This window comes from Nilaparvata lugens, chromosome 8, assembly GCF_014356525.2.
Source record: "Nilaparvata lugens isolate BPH chromosome 8, ASM1435652v1, whole genome shotgun sequence".
NCBI lineage: Eukaryota > Metazoa > Arthropoda > Insecta > Hemiptera > Delphacidae > Nilaparvata > Nilaparvata lugens.
In genome coordinates, this window is record NC_052511.1 from 9,335,035 (window position 1) to 9,352,327 (window position 17,293).

At 34.1% G+C, this 17,293-nt stretch overlaps 1 protein-coding gene and 1 long non-coding RNA gene across 5 annotated transcripts in view; one reads left to right on the top strand and one right to left on the bottom strand.

The window, feature by feature from the left end:
• The window catches only part of LOC111055349 (homeotic protein antennapedia-like), a 388,426-nt gene that overhangs the window by 157,785 nt on the left and 213,348 nt on the right, over positions 1–17,293 (bottom strand). The gene's annotated exons all lie outside the window — the stretch shown is intronic.
• LOC120352619 overlaps positions 3,243–17,293 on the top strand; it is a 33,469-nt gene continuing 19,418 nt past the window's right edge. The window contains exon 1 of the long non-coding RNA XR_005571972.1: positions 3,243–3,347. This is a non-coding gene — a long non-coding RNA (uncharacterized LOC120352619). The remainder of the gene's footprint in view (positions 3,348–17,293) is intronic.

Here is a 17,293-nt window from a genome sequence, read left to right on the forward strand (position 1 = left end):
ATGAACGACACCCTTCATAGCATTACATTAAAAATAGATTCTAAAATGAGTTTGTAGACTCTTCTTAAATTGACAGGAAAATCTTTGATATCGATACGGACCAAGGACAAATCACATTCTATAGTTTAATTTTTTTTATGCTGAAGGTGCTGCCCACATAAGCTCTAGGCTGTGGACAGATGGACCTTCAGTTTAGGGTGGGTTCCAAACCACCCGGAAGCAATTTTCAAATTTAAAAATCATATTTAGAGGAGTGAAATTTTAAAGTGGTCACCCTTACAAAAGGAGTACCAGGCGCATGGATCTCAACTCATTATATCGATATCATATCAACGCATCAGCCACAGGACCAATTGCTTCTAAATCATTGTCGAATCGTGTGAGATCCATTATCAAATATAGCATGAGTAGGGTATTTCACAAACTCTCATCACAGTGTTATGATGATACGATGTTGCCTATAAAGGTGGAAATTCTGTTATACTGTACATATTTTTTGTATTATACATAGCTGAATTTGAATTCAGAAACACGCAGTCCTGTCAACAACCCCTTTGAAAGTAATCCAACTCCTGGGAAACCCGCAGGTGCTCTCAAAACATCTGCGCGAAGTTTTCTCCTAGGAAGCAGCAGAATGCATTTGGCAGGACGGCATCGGAAATTAGACGGGAGCCGGTGGCTGCGTGCAGAGAAGGAAGCGGTTACCATGGCAACGCAGGGGTGAGAGACCAGCCACCGGAAGTGAGTCGGGGGGTTGCAAGGGTAGGTGGGGGTGGGGTTCACAAAGATGACGCATCACGATGGTCATGCTGGAAAGAATAACAAAACCGTCGCCCCGTCCCCGCACAGCGGGGGACACCATAAATCCCTCAAGTCCATCTTATTTCCGCTTGTCCCCCCTTCTTCCGACTCAGCTTCCCGCTGGCTTCATCCGGGGACTCCCTTCTCTCCAAATCCGGTGCCCCTTGGTTTCCTTTTCGACGACCTCGAACTGGGGGAGACCTCTCCCCCCCTCTCCCCCTTTACCTCCAAGCCAAACCCTAACATTCGCTCCTGCTGCTCGCCAACTGTAAATATTCATTTTCGTGTTCTGCGTTAACAGTTTTTTATGGAGGTATAATGAAGTGAGGAACGGGGTGATAGAGAAATCGTAGTCAGTGTGAATTATACTTTGGTGAGTGTGAACCATAAAGTAAGTTGAGTGATGAATAGTGCCGGTGTGATAAGATTTGACGCCCTAGGCGAAATCCCATTATACTCCTAGAATCCAATCGTAGTCAGTGTGAATCATGCAGTAAACTGAGTGGCGAACAGTGTCGGTAAAGAGGATTTGACGCCCCAGGCGAAATCCCACTATACTCCTGGAGTCCAATGTGTGTGTTTAGGTGTGGAAAAAGGTTCAGAAATCATTCAGACTTGTCGTTCATTGTAGAAAATATTCATACATACTTACAGTAATCAAGGTAAATATAATCGATTTTCATCGGAAAAGCCCCAATTTATAATATTTCTAGATGCAAGCTCTTCTCATCAAAATCCTAGCACGGGATTGGTTGAATCTTGAAAATGCAAGCTGAGCAGAAACTCCCAGTAGGCTATTGATCAGATGCCCGGTTGCAAAGTCGTCACATAAAGTTAAAAACAAGCATTTAACTTATTTATGTGTATCGATTAGAAAAGTTACCACCTGGTATCGTTTCTCCGTATTATTGATTACAAATTACAAACAATAGAAAGAAGAAGCCAGATCGCAAAAATGCCTTTATATTATAGAATTACTTCATTATCAGAGAGTATAGAATACTCTAAATGAGATATATATTATACATAATGGTACTTATAGTATATACTCCTATATACATTAGGGGTACTCACAATGTTGGAGTTAGCTGGCTATCTCCAGCTATTTGCTAAGTCTGAATGCTATAGTGGTTCGTTAGAAAAAAATAAACAGACGAGATAGCAGATAGCGCAGGTTTGAGTCCGCTAACTCTAGCTATCTCTGTTAAAGCGGCAGCCATATGCTTATAATCTTACTTTTGAGTTATAATAAACTTTGAGTCACACAAATTATCCGCTTGGATCGCTACTGCAGTTAGCTAAAAGAAGATGGTTTTAGATGGGGCGTTCACAATCCAGAGTTATCAAATAGCACTTTAGCTGGCTAAAAAACATTGTGAATACCCCTATTTTATAGATTATTCCATACTCTCTAGCCTTAACACCTACTACTTTATTACTTTGGATTATCAACCTATATTCAGATCAAAAGCACGAGAAGCTTTTCATTCCTAGATGTCTATAATCGTCTTGTATTTTTGCTGACACTACACCATTAACATAACAAAATGTTCTCAACAATGGATACTTTCCACTCGTAAATACTATTCCAATTGAAAAGGAACAATGATATCAAAGGAACATTAATATTTTTTCATCAATTTATCAATATTATTAGCAATTTATTATTTAGAATGTAAACATTCCACCTGGAAAATACTAGAAAATAGAATAGGTTTTATCCTTTGTCATGGATCAATCGGCAAGATATTTTTAGACTTGCCATTGACAAGTGTACAATAAACAATGGTTTTATTGATTGACGTGATGATCAAATTTCCAATTTTCCAATTTCAATAACAAAGGTTTCAAATTGAAGACTCAAATTAGTCTATTTTTTCAAGTGATCAAGTCAAACTGTGTTAACTATACTCTCAGTAATCAGTTGCTATGATCATTATTATCATTCAACCACAAGATGTTCTCAACGTTGATGGCCTCAAGCTCCAAACTACTCACTTATCAGCCCCTGTTATTTCTACACGCTCTAAAAGCCCCGTTTGCATAGTAAATCAAAGCTGAACATCCAAAATAGACTGACAAGCCAAACTGTTTAGAATTCCTCACGATCCTCCAGTTTTGGTGGTGGTTCAAGAAAAAATCGGTAGAATCTTGTGAACCCAGCTTTCACTTTTCACATTCCCTGAAAGGTGACGTGATAAATTTTCGAAAAACGACAGATCCTTGGCTTTGTATTAGTTGTATTACGTAAGAACTTTCCCCAACTAGAATAGCCTCCCTGCTGAAGTCTAAACTGAAGCCTAAACTGAACCCTCTGCCCCTGCAGCTTTCACGAGAATTTTACTGCCTTCTTTTATGCGCCCCTGACCTGGACAGTCACCTTTCTCTCACTCTCACTCACTCTTTCTCTCTCCCTCTAATGCTTTATGATTGTGCACAATCTGTTGGTATTGAGTCAGACCGAGAGTGGATGGAGACATCACTTTCGCAACTGACATCTCAGGGAATGGAAGTCTTCTCTGCTGCTTTTGGACACCAGGATTAAGGTAAATTTTAGCTAACTCTCTGAATTTTTATCATAGAATTTTTTTTGTTACTTTGATTCAACGCTAATTATATTAATTTATTCAACGCTGAAATAATATTTAATTTACTTCATGAACTGAACTTTTTATTTTATTTATTTATTTCATTGGCAATTACAAATCATAATTATAATAAATATAATATGATTGGGAGAAGACAACAGGCATAGCCCAAAACTGTCTTCTCCCAAATTTTTACAAATAAAAGTTTCAAAAAAGTATAAGGTTGAGATTTCACTTTCATTTCAAAAAGTCCAATTTCCACTTCAAAACTAATGACCAAACTAAAAATTTTGAATTTTGATATTTAAAAACTGATTAAAAACAAAAATATTTCACTCAAATCTCTACAAATTGGAAATTTCTGAGTAATTTTGCAGAATTTTGAGCCAGAAGAGAAACACAACTTTTGATAAGATATTGAAATAGATTTGAATGAAATTTTCTAACTTCCTCTAATTTATTGTTTTTCGATAGAATACCAGGGTATAATATTCAGGGTATCACGATAGAACCCTGAAAAGTAGATAATAATATGTTGCGGATTCTATAGCAGTATTTTTGATAGCATACATTGATAACACTATTTTCGATGAAAGTATGTTATTAACATGCATTGGAGCAATCCATGGCCGTTAATTATATTGATCGTTTGATAATGGACGTAAAGTAATGAAAGTTATGTTGAATGGAATAGAATTGAATTAAATTGAAGTATTATTATTATTGTGCATTTTTGAAAGTGAAAATAAAAGTTGGGAATGAATTAACAAATATGATATTCTAGCAATGATGATTCATAGGCCATCAGTTATCAGAGGTCCTGAAATTGATTAGCTGCGACCTGAAAACTCTGACACCAGACCTGAGCCAGCCAGGTCACTCGATATTATCATTATTTATTTTTTTCGTGGACAGAATCAAAAATCATATAAATATGATTTGGAAGGAACAACAGGCTTGGCCCAAATCTATTCCATTCCCAAATTTTGATAAATTAATAATAATTATCATAGTTAAATAAATATTATGCTTTGATTGTTATGTTATGATTCAATTCTAGGTTAGGCTTCACTTCCAATCTATTATTGCAATCCATAGGCTACACGGTATTCTATTTTAAAGCTGATAACCAAACTTCTTGTTGTTTGAATTTCTTTCATGACCATTTTCCTAGTTTCTGAGAGACAATATTATCGAGTTCATCCAAGAAGGCAGATACAATAGATCCTATAAGATGGAATAGGAACCAAATTCATTTCATCGGGGAATAGATTGTCTCCAATTAGCTGAGGAATACTTACTCGTTTTATCTTTGTTGTTTGAATCTGATGTATCTAGCACTAACGTATTGCCATTCTTTTTTGAAACTTTATTTTGGGAGAAGACAGTTTTGGGCAATGCCTGTTGTCTACTCCCAATCATATAATATTGTAATAATGATTTGTAATTGTCAGTAAAATAAATAAATGAATATTGCTAGATACTGACACATAATCAAAGACAACAGCACAAGGAAGCAAACGTAACATGAAATATGAATTTCAAATATATTTCATTTTTTTAGATGAATATTCATTATCCATGTAATGGTTAGTTATAGCATAGATGAAGGATAAGTAAGTAAATAATATAATACCTATATTATTCTTGTCTCTGGTTATAGCTTCTTATAATATTTCAAAATCTGTCTTGATTCATCCTACATAGCTAGTAAGATCTAACTGAATACTCCAGAATATATCATACAGTACATGATTCAGCGAATCCTACAATTCAAATTCTAGTTTAACAATTCATTTCTTCAACTCCACACTTGGGGACTTTGTAAGTTTCTGGTGGCATCCCAAGCATCAGTTCTACACCCTCAATACTGACTTACATCCACATGAATATCCACAGAAAGGATATCAGCGCTGCAACATCGCAACGAATATGTTTATTCATGTGCCGAATTATAAGGTGCAGATATAAGCTGAGCTTTCGGTGGTATTACGTGTGAATTCTTTCGGGGTAGACGAAAGTGAGATGGCTTATATACAGGGTGGTGTATGAATATTCAGCGCGATTAAAATGCATGAATCCGAATGATGGCGGCATGAATTTATGCATGGACCAGGGAGGGTTTCGGTTTGGGGATCTAGAACGGCGTGGCAACAAGTCACGAGGATTTGTTGGTTAGACTTGAGCGCTTTCTCCTACCCGCTACTGATGGAATGAGGGAAAGTCAGTGCTGCCATCTCTTGGTACCAGGTGACAATATTTAATACCCTTTTGAATGTATCAGAAACAGGACTACCAAGTGATGGAGTTTAGAAAATTACTAGAAGCTTATCATGGTAAAGAAAATCGAATAGGGCTTTTGGCTCAAATTTCAAAAGGGATGCTCAGTTCTTGATTTATGTTCGAGAGTATTTTTATGAATATAGTGAGAGAGTATTGAATGAAAAAGACTGAGAAATTGTCAAAAAACCACAGATTTATTAATACTTAGAAAGACCATATACAGTACTTAGAAGGTCTTTCTAAGTATCAATTAATCTGTGGTTTTTTGACAATTTCTTATTCTTTCTAGAAGGTCTTTCTAAGTATCAATAAATCTGTGTTTTTTGACAATTTCTTAGTCTTTCTCATTCAATATGAATAATTACCACAATATTAACTTCTCAACTACACAAAAAGTGAGAGAATATCGGTTATTTGTTTGTAGTTAGATCTTTGCTTGCTTTGTTTTCACTCTCAGTTTTATATTGGACACAGTTCCAATCGTTTTTATGGAGTAAATTATTTTCGAGTAAATTAAATTCAGTAAATTCAAGCCTTTCATTGAGAAAGTTCATAGGCTTATACGCCTTTGCAAAAACCTCTCCATTCGTTCTTGTAACTTTATTCCGGTAACCTTATCATGGAAGGTAGCTAACTTATCTGAGATGCCTTTATACTATTCAGTCGTTTTTGAAAGAACAACTATGCGAGGTAAGGTAAAATTGAAACGAAGTATCCAATACAACTTCCTGAGAACCTTGTTATTCTATTTTCACCCAATTTTAACTACTAATTGGAGTCATCATAGACTACATTCAAGCTTTTGCTGAATATAATATTACTGGAGAATGACTGACTAACATTTCAGTATAATGTCATCAAGAGTGTCAAAGTTATGAACCATTTTCCCTGACACATCAAAAGTCAATGCTTATGTTATTTGGGATCTGTTGTGTTGAAATAGGAGGGATGGTAGATATTAGATTAAACATTGACGTGTCATATACTGCGGGATCGTTGCTCCCTTAATGCAGTTTAATAATTGTGACGAACAAGAAAAGTAAAGTAAATGCACATTATGCTACAGATGTCTATCTGTCATAATACCAAACTAATAATATAATCTGGTACTATAAATTAACTGAGAGTAGCGTCACGTTATCAAGATTCCTAAATGAGGAAAAGGTACAAAAATTCCTTCAAGTATTTTTCTAGAATCAGGCTATTATGATTCATTGAGTTGCTGAAGACAAGAATGAAGAACGGGCTCTTGAAAATCGTCTAACTCCGAAGCCAGTATCATTTTACAAACGGTGAATCCTTAACGACTACTGTGCTGGCGAGCTCGCGTGCGTGAGGTGAAATCTCGATCTCAGCGGCAGAGTATGAGTTTTGTTTTGGTTAATAAATTTTGGCTGCAAAGCATCTCCAGTCGGAAATAGCGGAGGTGGCGCTATCTGTTCGTCAACACGGTGAACTACTGCAGATAACGAGAGGCACTACCTGCTGCCACCTAGCGGGAGAACGGTGAAGTTCTAGCCTGAGTAGATTCATGTATGTTGGGGTCCACATGTTTCTGTCAGTATTGGTTGGATGAGGGAAGCTTAAGTGTTGTTTATGAGGGATTCTGACAGTATAGAGTGAAAAGGAGAGGCCTCCCAACTCAGCTAGTGAATGGTCGTAATGTAAATGACTGTTATTAAAGGCCATTCCAGCCGTCGACCCTATGGCAAGGAGCTCAGTTGCGGGGAGTTTTTACGACGCAATAAATTGAAACCATAACCTGCACAACTTGTACCACGGTAAATGCATTGTAGCACGCGCTCTGTTCTTGGACCACGTGGGTGAAACAGCGGTCATGTGACTACACTGTGTTTACAAAATGTTGTAGGAGAAAATTGAGCAAGTAGAGTGTTTTCAAAGGATGAAATTATTGAAAATGGAAGTTGTTTATTGGGATTGTTTGGATTTGAATAGCCCCATACGATCTACCGCTATTGAATTATCGAGCTAAAATTATTCCCCTGGTAAATCGGGCATTTTCTTACTGGGAATCAGATTAGGGAAGAAAATTTTGAGAACAGGAACTGTGTACGTGGTTGTAAAGAACAAAATGTTTGTTTACAAAATGTTGTGGGAGAAAATCAAGCAAGTGGAGTGTTTTCCAAGGATGGAATTTATAAGAATAGAAGTTGTGTTTTGAGATTGCTTAGATTTGAGTAGCCCCATACGATGTACCGTTTTTGAACTACCTAGCAGAAATTATCCCCCTGTTGAATCGAACATTTTCTCACAGGAAATCAGATTGGAGAAGAAGATTTTGAGAACCGGAACTACATACAGTAGTTGTAAAGAGTTTAGGACCCCAGGCCCCTGTTTCATAAAAACTAGAAGTCCTGTAATACATGAACAGCTGATTTTATCGGCTATATTGATCATGTAATTGGAATTATGATTTTCCTGTATCACGTGACTTATAAGTTTTATGAAACAGGACCCTGGGACCTTGGAAGAAAAGTCTCAGATGATATTTTGTTTACAAAACTTTGCATTGGAAAATAAGGCAACTAGAGTATTTTCCAAGAATGATATCAACTTGAGTAGGTCTACTGGTCTAGATGATGTACCGTTTCTGTATTCTTCTGCAGTTATTAATCCTCTTTAGGAAATTGAGAATCCTCACAGGGAATCAGATTGAGAAAGAAAATTTATGGAGCCGTATAGTTGGAACGTATCTTAGTCCCCTATAGTTGGAAGCCCTAGAACCCAGGAAGAACTCTTAGATTACTATGGAATACTTCTGTGGATGGGCTACTTAGATTAATCCTGCACTTACATGACTAACTGAACAAAAATGAAGCTAGATGCATTCCCCACAAGTTTTGTTAGGTAGAGTTTCTTGATATCTTCTTTATCTATTACTTCTTAAATTATTGTGTGTTACTAACTTTTATCTAATTTCATCATCTACTAATCTACAAATTTATATTTGTGTGTAAATTCCACTAATCTTTGTTCTTAATTTGGTTTAATTTCTTAGTTTATATTGAATAAATATATCACTGCATTTAGGTCTACGCACAGGTTTTACCTTGTAGGCTACTCCTTAAACATAGATGGACATAAAAAAATATACTGCAGTTTTGGAATCATTTTATATATTTATTAGTATTTTTCTTGCATTATTTTTTAGATGTTATAATATTATATTATTATAATTGTGTATGTTTTTTGAGAAATAAATTTGAATTTGAATTTGAGTTATGATGAGGTTGATAGGCACATTCAGAATAAATCCTCAGTAGCAGAAGGAACTATCATACCACGATAAACTTAAAAACATCAATAAAAATAATACTACAGTGACTATATGAGAATGAATGTTAACATCATGTTATGACAATGACTATAAACAATGAATGTATAACTGAAATGTCAAGAAATTTTCAGTTATAAGACCTGTCATTCCAGGATATTACCTGTCATTAGACCTTATGTATTCATATTAGATTGGAGAAGTCTGAAGTGAAAATCTGAAGTGATATCTTATCAACTCCAAGTCTGAAGTGATGACTAGAAGATATTTCAAAATATGCTAGACTAGATAGAACAAGTCTTTACTCACGACTCAACTGGTTGATGGTTAGATTGGTACATTCTTGTAGTTATTCTTACCTGTAAATAGAAACGTTCATTAATACATTCAAAAAAGTGAAATCTGTAACTGAGCATAAATATTGAGAGAAAAAGACGTACATATTGTCAATACTACTATTATATAGTCTTTCTCTCTCAATTATAGAGAAATATCACAATATATCTTACCATACAATCAAATTATATGTTATAAATATATATTCCTCAACCACAAGTCTAACAAAAGATGATAACGGTGTCAAATGATAGCATGTCAGTAAAACAAGATTTAACAAAGTTCCTCCTGTTTTCCATTTCTACAATAAGAAGATTTTTGTAAAGTTTGAGCATGAACAAGACCACACAATACCTTGACCTGGTTTAGATCCACAAGTCTGCAAGTAGTTAAATTCTATAAGAGAGTAAGATTGCAGGTTTTGGTATCACATACAAAAAATCGTGAGAGGAATTGCAATTTTTTTCGAGTCGGGTCGGGTTATTTCAAACATGTTTGTGATGACCATCTAGGCCTACCAATGGACCGCCCATTGTTTTAGTAGCCGAAAATATTTTCTGAGAGATCCATGTGTCAGATAAGAACTTGGAAGAGTAGCATTGCTCAAGGTGAAGCCGAATGCTAAGCACTTGAATGTTTTATCTGTTATGAATGATCAGAATATAATGAATGCCTGTCACATAGGATGTTTCTGCAGCGAAAATTCAAATTTCACATAAATATTTCAACATGTGGATATTACATTGTTTCACATTTGTATGGATATTACATTCTGATATCACATTAAATGGAATACACTGACTGAGCATACGAGAAGAATAGAATAGAATTCTTTATTGTCATTAAACACATGGTGCAATAGACATAGTCATCAAGAAACAAAATACATACAATAGTCACACTCAAAAATACAGAATAAAGCAATTCACACAAATCAATTTATGAAGTCTGAACACACATAACAATAAGCTTCCACAAAATATATTAGTTCTATACATGAATAATACTTGAATATTGAAGGTCTGAACTGAACTGAACTATCTTCAAGTAGACTCTCTCTTACAAAACTAGGTTTTGTTTTGAAATCTCTTGGATTTGTTCATGACTCTAGTTCATTCCCGATTAACTTCATGTTAATATTTTGCAAAAAAATATTTTAACCACGATTATTAAGCACCACTTATGAAGTAAAACTTCCTCGTGTTGGTTTCAGCATTTACAATAGAAAAACTTAATTTAATCGAACTTTGTAAGATTTTCTATAAACTCGAACATACCTTTTTTGATAGTAAGATCTTATAATGACATTAAAGTTGGACCTTTCAAAGATCATTCTCAAATTTATAAGCATACTTCGTTTGCTTCCACAAACTTGAGTTAAACAATAGTGAAACCCCACTAGGATGAGATAGGACTCATAAAACTAACATCGGATAATCTACATATAATATAGGAAATCTATCATCAGTTTTCAAGATGAAAAACTGGATTTTTCTAATTTGTTTGCAATATGCGCAAAACTCTAATCATGCAAGTAGAGTACATAAATAGTTATTTGTGCAACTAGTGCGCAAAGTGACAGTTTGCTGCACCGAAAGAAACGTTTACCGAATGGTTTGTTGAGTGCAGCAGAGGAACTTTGCGCACGTATTTTACATTAAGTTTTTCCTACAGTTACCATTGAATATGAAAAGTGGGTAATTATGGGTAAAATTGCCTGAAATCTATCAAATGTTTTTCTGTGTCATTTTATTATTGATAAAAACCTTAATCCTAAAATCCTAAAGTCCTCGTTGTCCTTGGTTATAATATATAATGAATAATAATTAGCGCGTTGTGCTTCGTTGCACCTCTGCTCACTATAGCAGCCCAGTCACTGTTACCAACTTCATTTTGATTTTGCTGCACTGTTGCTCCATATAACCTACTAACTATTTTGCGTTGCCATGTTGCAAATCTGGAGTGCAGGAAAATTTTTCCCGCACTAGAGCGGAAAAGTGATTCTTTGCGTTCTGTAATCAGTGCAGCAATGGCCACTTTTCAACGTAACTGTAGGAAAAGTAAATTGCAATTGCCAAAATATAATCGAGGGAATAGATTCATTATTTTGAGAAATTAATGAAGAAGTATAGGTCCACAAAATGATAAACAAAATATTGTAGTGATAAGGAATCATAGAGTATGTTTTTCATAATACTCTCTAGAACTTCTGTTTGTTTTATTCCTCAGTGACCAATTTTGGTTACATGGATTTCAATTAATCAATTTATTCTTCCTCATTTCATATTACACCTCTCAGGCTAGCCAGAGAGTAGGCTATATAATCTATCATTGAATATAATTAATATTGCATCCTATATTTTCTAGTGAGGCTAGCAGATCTCTGCAAACATTTATATAAAATATGTCTGATCTTTGGAAGTTTCAACATGGAATTCTAGGGATAGATTAATTTCAAAAATTATCAATTCATTATCAATCAAATAAATGAAATTAAACATTTATATCCTTCTGGAAAATTTAGCAACGACTAATAGGCCTCAACTCACTTATTTATTTGTTCCTCAACTTAAAACTAGATCAACTATTTTAACAACCTTTAAAAGCTTCAATGAATTTTTGGAGCTGAACTACTTACTTCTCATAACAGGAACTCATAGGAACGCAAATAGTTAATCATATAGTTAATAGTTATTTATTTGTTCCTCAACTTAAAACTAGATCAACTATTTTAACAACCTTTAAAAAAGCTTCAATGAATTTTTGGCAGTCGAACTACTCACTTCTCAAAACAGGAACTCGCAAATAGTTATCAGTGAAAGGGTTAATGAGTTTTGTACTTGTAAGCCTACACCTCCAGCCAAACAACAATTAGTGGCAAGATAAATGGAACACAACAACCGTTTAGCGATTTGGACGCGCATGGTTAGCATAATGCTAATATCGTTGCATTTTAATGAGCGCCGATAAAAGAATTGCTTGGTGACCTGACCACCGCTGAGGCAATCCCATTGAGACCGTGTGGGTCTGAAAAACCAGTACTCTACCTCACACTAACCCAACTGCCCATTACAGGTCCTATATCTATGTTGAATTGGTTATTTTCCTTATCTATAGAATATAACTGAAAAAATCCATATCTATAGTAGTATTGGTTATCTATAGGTTGAATACCCGCTGGGTTATTCGGCGGAACTGGTTCGAAGGTTTCAAAAACAGTTAGATAAGCCATTGATCATGACAGGTTGATATTGATTTTTGGATAAACTAGTTTTCTTCATCTGAAAAGAATTTGAGTTCACTTTTATAAAATATGTGTTCTTATATGAATTTGTGAGAAGAATAGCACAAGGTTACCTTATTTTTTCTCTCCATATCATTTTAATGATGTACTTATTTTATGAATCAATCAATCAATCAATCAATACAGTTTTAGTGATTTTTCACTTTTTCAGATTAATCAGGTGATTTTAAAGATAATTCAGGTGATTTTATGAGATTTGGAGCAGGCTGACAAATCCATAGATTGAGTTCATTGGAAGAGTTGACTGGAAATTTTGCTCTAGGTTTTGTTTTGTTTAAATTCATTTTAATTCATTTATAGCTTAAAAATATTGGATTGATCTTATTTGAAAACTATTTTCAAGTTATATTTCTCTAACATAATTTATTCAAAATGATGTCCCTAAAAAGGTACTTTCTCTCTCTTTCACTGAAGTCTTCTACTTTTCTATTATATATTTATTATTCATTTATTGTATAAAATACTATAATCATAATACAATTATGACATTGGAGAGAAAACTAGGCTGAGCCTGTACTATTTCTCTCCAAAAATTTTTATAAAATGTTAATGTAGTCCAAAAGATAAGGTTATGTAATCAAACACTGCTTCGTCACTTGATTTTCGGTCCAAGAGTGATGATTTAAAATTTTGAATTTTGAAGGTTGATTTTATACTCTAAATAAATTACAGAATGTATCACAATAAATTGGAAACTTTAGAAATATTGCACTAATTTGAAAAATTTGAATACATATATTCACCAAGGCAGCTTTATATGAGTTTCCTTGACTCATACCTCATCTAAATCCTTCTCTCCTCTCACTCCTCCTACGTCAAACTCATATCCACCTCTCACTTCTAAGTCTTCTCTCTCACTTCCTCCTCTGACAATCTCATATCCTCCGCTCTCTCACACTCCTCACCTCCTCCTCAGAGTTCCCATTTTTTGCTGACCAAAGGGCATAGCCAGCCTGCTGGCGAATGACTAAGGCCAAGCAACGAGGGTGGAGAACGTCACAAAAAGAAGCTATAGGCTAACGAGAGATAGATGATTTATGGGGAAGGCGCCATGTGGCTCGAGTAAGGGATGAAAAGGGATGCTTGATGCGCCATTTTGAAGGGCAGAAGGGCTAGAGCAGGCGTGCTGACTGGGCAACACCCCTAGGGTCCACCTACCCCCGTAGGGCAGGCTCTGCTAAGGGCACAACTAAGGGCTATGTCTGCAGTCAACCATGACTGGAAAGAGTGTTCTTTTCAATATAGGCCTACGAAGATGAATTGAAATTCTTATTTTTACATAAAATACCAATGAAAGAATCTTGGTAACTCTGCAAGAATTATTCAACAATTTGAATAAATATTAAGTTATGAAAAATAAATCAATGAAGTGAAATAAATTGATAGATAAGACTAGATATATAAGCAATGAATAAATCAATGAAACGAATCTCAAATCACTGAAAATTTCGTAAATTTGTCACCTTCTATTCTGTATTAAGGCATCTTGAAGGTTTGGGGTTCAAGTATGAGCTCTACATAGAATGATGTATTTTATTTATTTATTTATTCATTTATTGTATAAAATACTATGATCATAATACAATTATGACATTGGAGGAAAAACTAGGCTGGGCCTGTACTATTTTTCTCCAAAAATTTTGATAAAATGTTAATATTGTCCAAAAGATAAGGTTATCACTTGATTTTCGGTCCAAGAATGATGATTTAAGATTTTGAATTTTGGCTATGTATCATTCTCATGAATTCTTCATTCATTCTGAATGAATGATAACTCATTTAACCATTATATTTTTCATTGAAAAATGTCATTTCTGTATTGTCATTATTTTTACTACTTGCATCCTATGCAGTTGTCAGACATTGAAAACTCTTCAGTTATAGAAAATTATTATGCAGAGAGCAGAGATTATTGTGAGGTTTAAACCAAAAGCAGAGACCTTTTGACCCAAAATTGGACACATACAGTAACTAAAATTCAATTATGTGTCAAATTTTGTATATTCGATATAAATTACATTAAAATCAATTTTTCCTATTATTTCCACAATTCATGACGGACAATCAGCATGGTTTCAAAATTAACAGTGAAGGTTTTTCACCGTAATGGTTTTGTATTTAGTATTTTTGAGAGTCCTGCTTCTAGGAATACTATATTTTTGAAAGCTTAGTACCAATGTATTATTATTTAATTTGAAATCATTCGATCACCAAACTGCATCACCAATTGCATATCTTCCATTATTTATTTATTCCACAATCACAATATCAAATTAATGATTGGAAGAGAATCAACAAGATTCAAATTGATTTTTTTTTATATAATTAATCCTAAAAATATATTAAATATAATCTATTTTTATTTCATTTACCATATGTATCTTATACTTATAGCCCAATATTTTTTATTGTAACACAACTAATCTTAAGAACTGCTCCCACACACGGACGTAATAGTCTATGTGGGTTCTAATATTCATTTTATAATTGTAATTGTGTTGTTAAAATTGTATGATACGTGGATAAAAATTGAAATATAAACCCAAAATATATCCATTGATATTGATTGTATCAATGAGTTAAATTGATTGTTCAAATAATTCCAAGTAGCCTACTGTAACTTATTGATGGATCCAAGCATATTATTCTATGAGATATTTTTGTAGAATATTCCACACTGGAATTCAAATGAAGCTACAAATATCATGATGATCTGCAAATAAGTTTGAATAGGTACAAACTATCGAATAATTAAATGAGTAAACGAATATCTATTGCTACAGTAATTGATTATTACAATGGTAATCATTACCTTTGTAAGATTGGCATTAATCTAACACCATCCATCAAATGAGAAGCATTAATGCTATTTATGAGGAATACTAACTGTTTAAAGTTAATCTAACTATAGGAATACCTTCACCGATTCTATTCTCACTCAGTTATAAATATTGGAAAAAACCACAGACACAAAAGCAGTATGTTTTTTCTTCATGTTTTTTATGACGAATACTAACTGTTTAAAGTTAATCTTACTATAGAAATACATCCATCGATTCCATTCTCACTCAGTTACAATTTGGAAAAACCACAGATGCAAAGCAGTCCTATGTTTTTTATCCTGTCCATAACTAAGTTGGGGTAGCCAACCTCAGAGTAGTTAGTTTTTCTTGCGGTCTAAACGCCCACAGCTTATCAGAAGGGCGTCTGTCAGTAAGTCTATAATTATTATTAGTCATGGAGGGGAAAATAATCAAAAATCTATTTCAAAGAGATTGCATTTGATGACGCTATTTCCGGTCTGAACTATAAGTGCCACGCCCCCTGGTTTCCTGGCTAAACACTGTTGTACGTACAATACAAGCCTGGATTGAGATTCACTTTGAACTGCCAGCATAACTTATGAATTACAACAATATTTCTAATTCAACTGATACTGACAATTAAAAGTGAATAGTCCTATAGCAAATAACATGTAACTGAGTGTATCTTGTCCCCTTCCCTCTTCCCTCTTCCCTCTTCCCCCTTCCCAGGCTTCCGGCAAGCACGGTACAAAACTGTTCACCGGTTTGAGTCGAGTCTAAATAATTATTTGCTCCTATCTGTTGGATATTGTCGACAGAACCTTATGAGGGCAGGTGGTACATTGGGAATCATAAGAAAATTATATGTTCGGATGAGTTGGAACCTTTTCCTTTTGACAGCATCTGTAGTTTGGAGCTACAAATCATCTTTTTGGAAATCGAATTTAGAGAAGTTTGAAATATTGGGAAGAATTCATGTGAACAAATTTTAGATGTTGGAGGTATTGAAGGTTTGTTGTGAACTTGTGAAGTTCTAAAATTCTAGAAGTTCTAATTCTATTTGTTGCAGAAGTTGTTTTTAGATAGTTATCGTTTTTGAATAGTAGTAATCAGTTTAGTTTTGGAATGAAGGTTTTGGTTTTAAGATTTTTGAAGGTTTGTTGTGAAGTTCTAAAATTCTAAAAGTTCTAAAAGTCATAATTCTATTTGTTGTAGGAGTTTTTTTTAGATAGTTATCGTTTTTGAATAGTGGTAATCAGTCAAGTTTTTGAATGAAACTCCAATCAATCAATTCAATTTATGTAAACACAAATTTGAAATTGCCAACCACTTTTTAGTAATAAAAAGTGGTTGACATTATTTAAATTTGTATGTTCATTATGGAAAAGTACCACAACATCACTCACAACACAACTGTAACAGTTCAATTTATATTGGATCCAAGCTTAATCCTTAAAGCTTCAAGCTTAGATGCTCATAAGTTTCAAGTTGACTTAAGTCATGTAGAATTTCTTGAAACGTTCTATAATACACCTTCTATTCCTCCAAAAATAGGGAAAATCTTCTTTTATTTTCTTATTCAAAATTAAACAAAGGACCCTTCGAGTATTGAAATTCAAATTCTAATTCACTGAATGAAAATATCAACATTTTATTGAGATGAAATTTGAAATTCACAAGTTTCAGACCAGCTATATCATTTGAATTTGCCTTGGATTTATATAGTTTCAGTTATATTTTTTAGACTATTTTAATATCACTCCAATCACTTCCCGGTCGTGTGTTAATGGGAAGGATATTTTTTATCCTTCTTAGAGAATCGACAATTATTTGTTGAAACACCGCCGATTTATGAAGTTACATCACATTATTATATTATCGT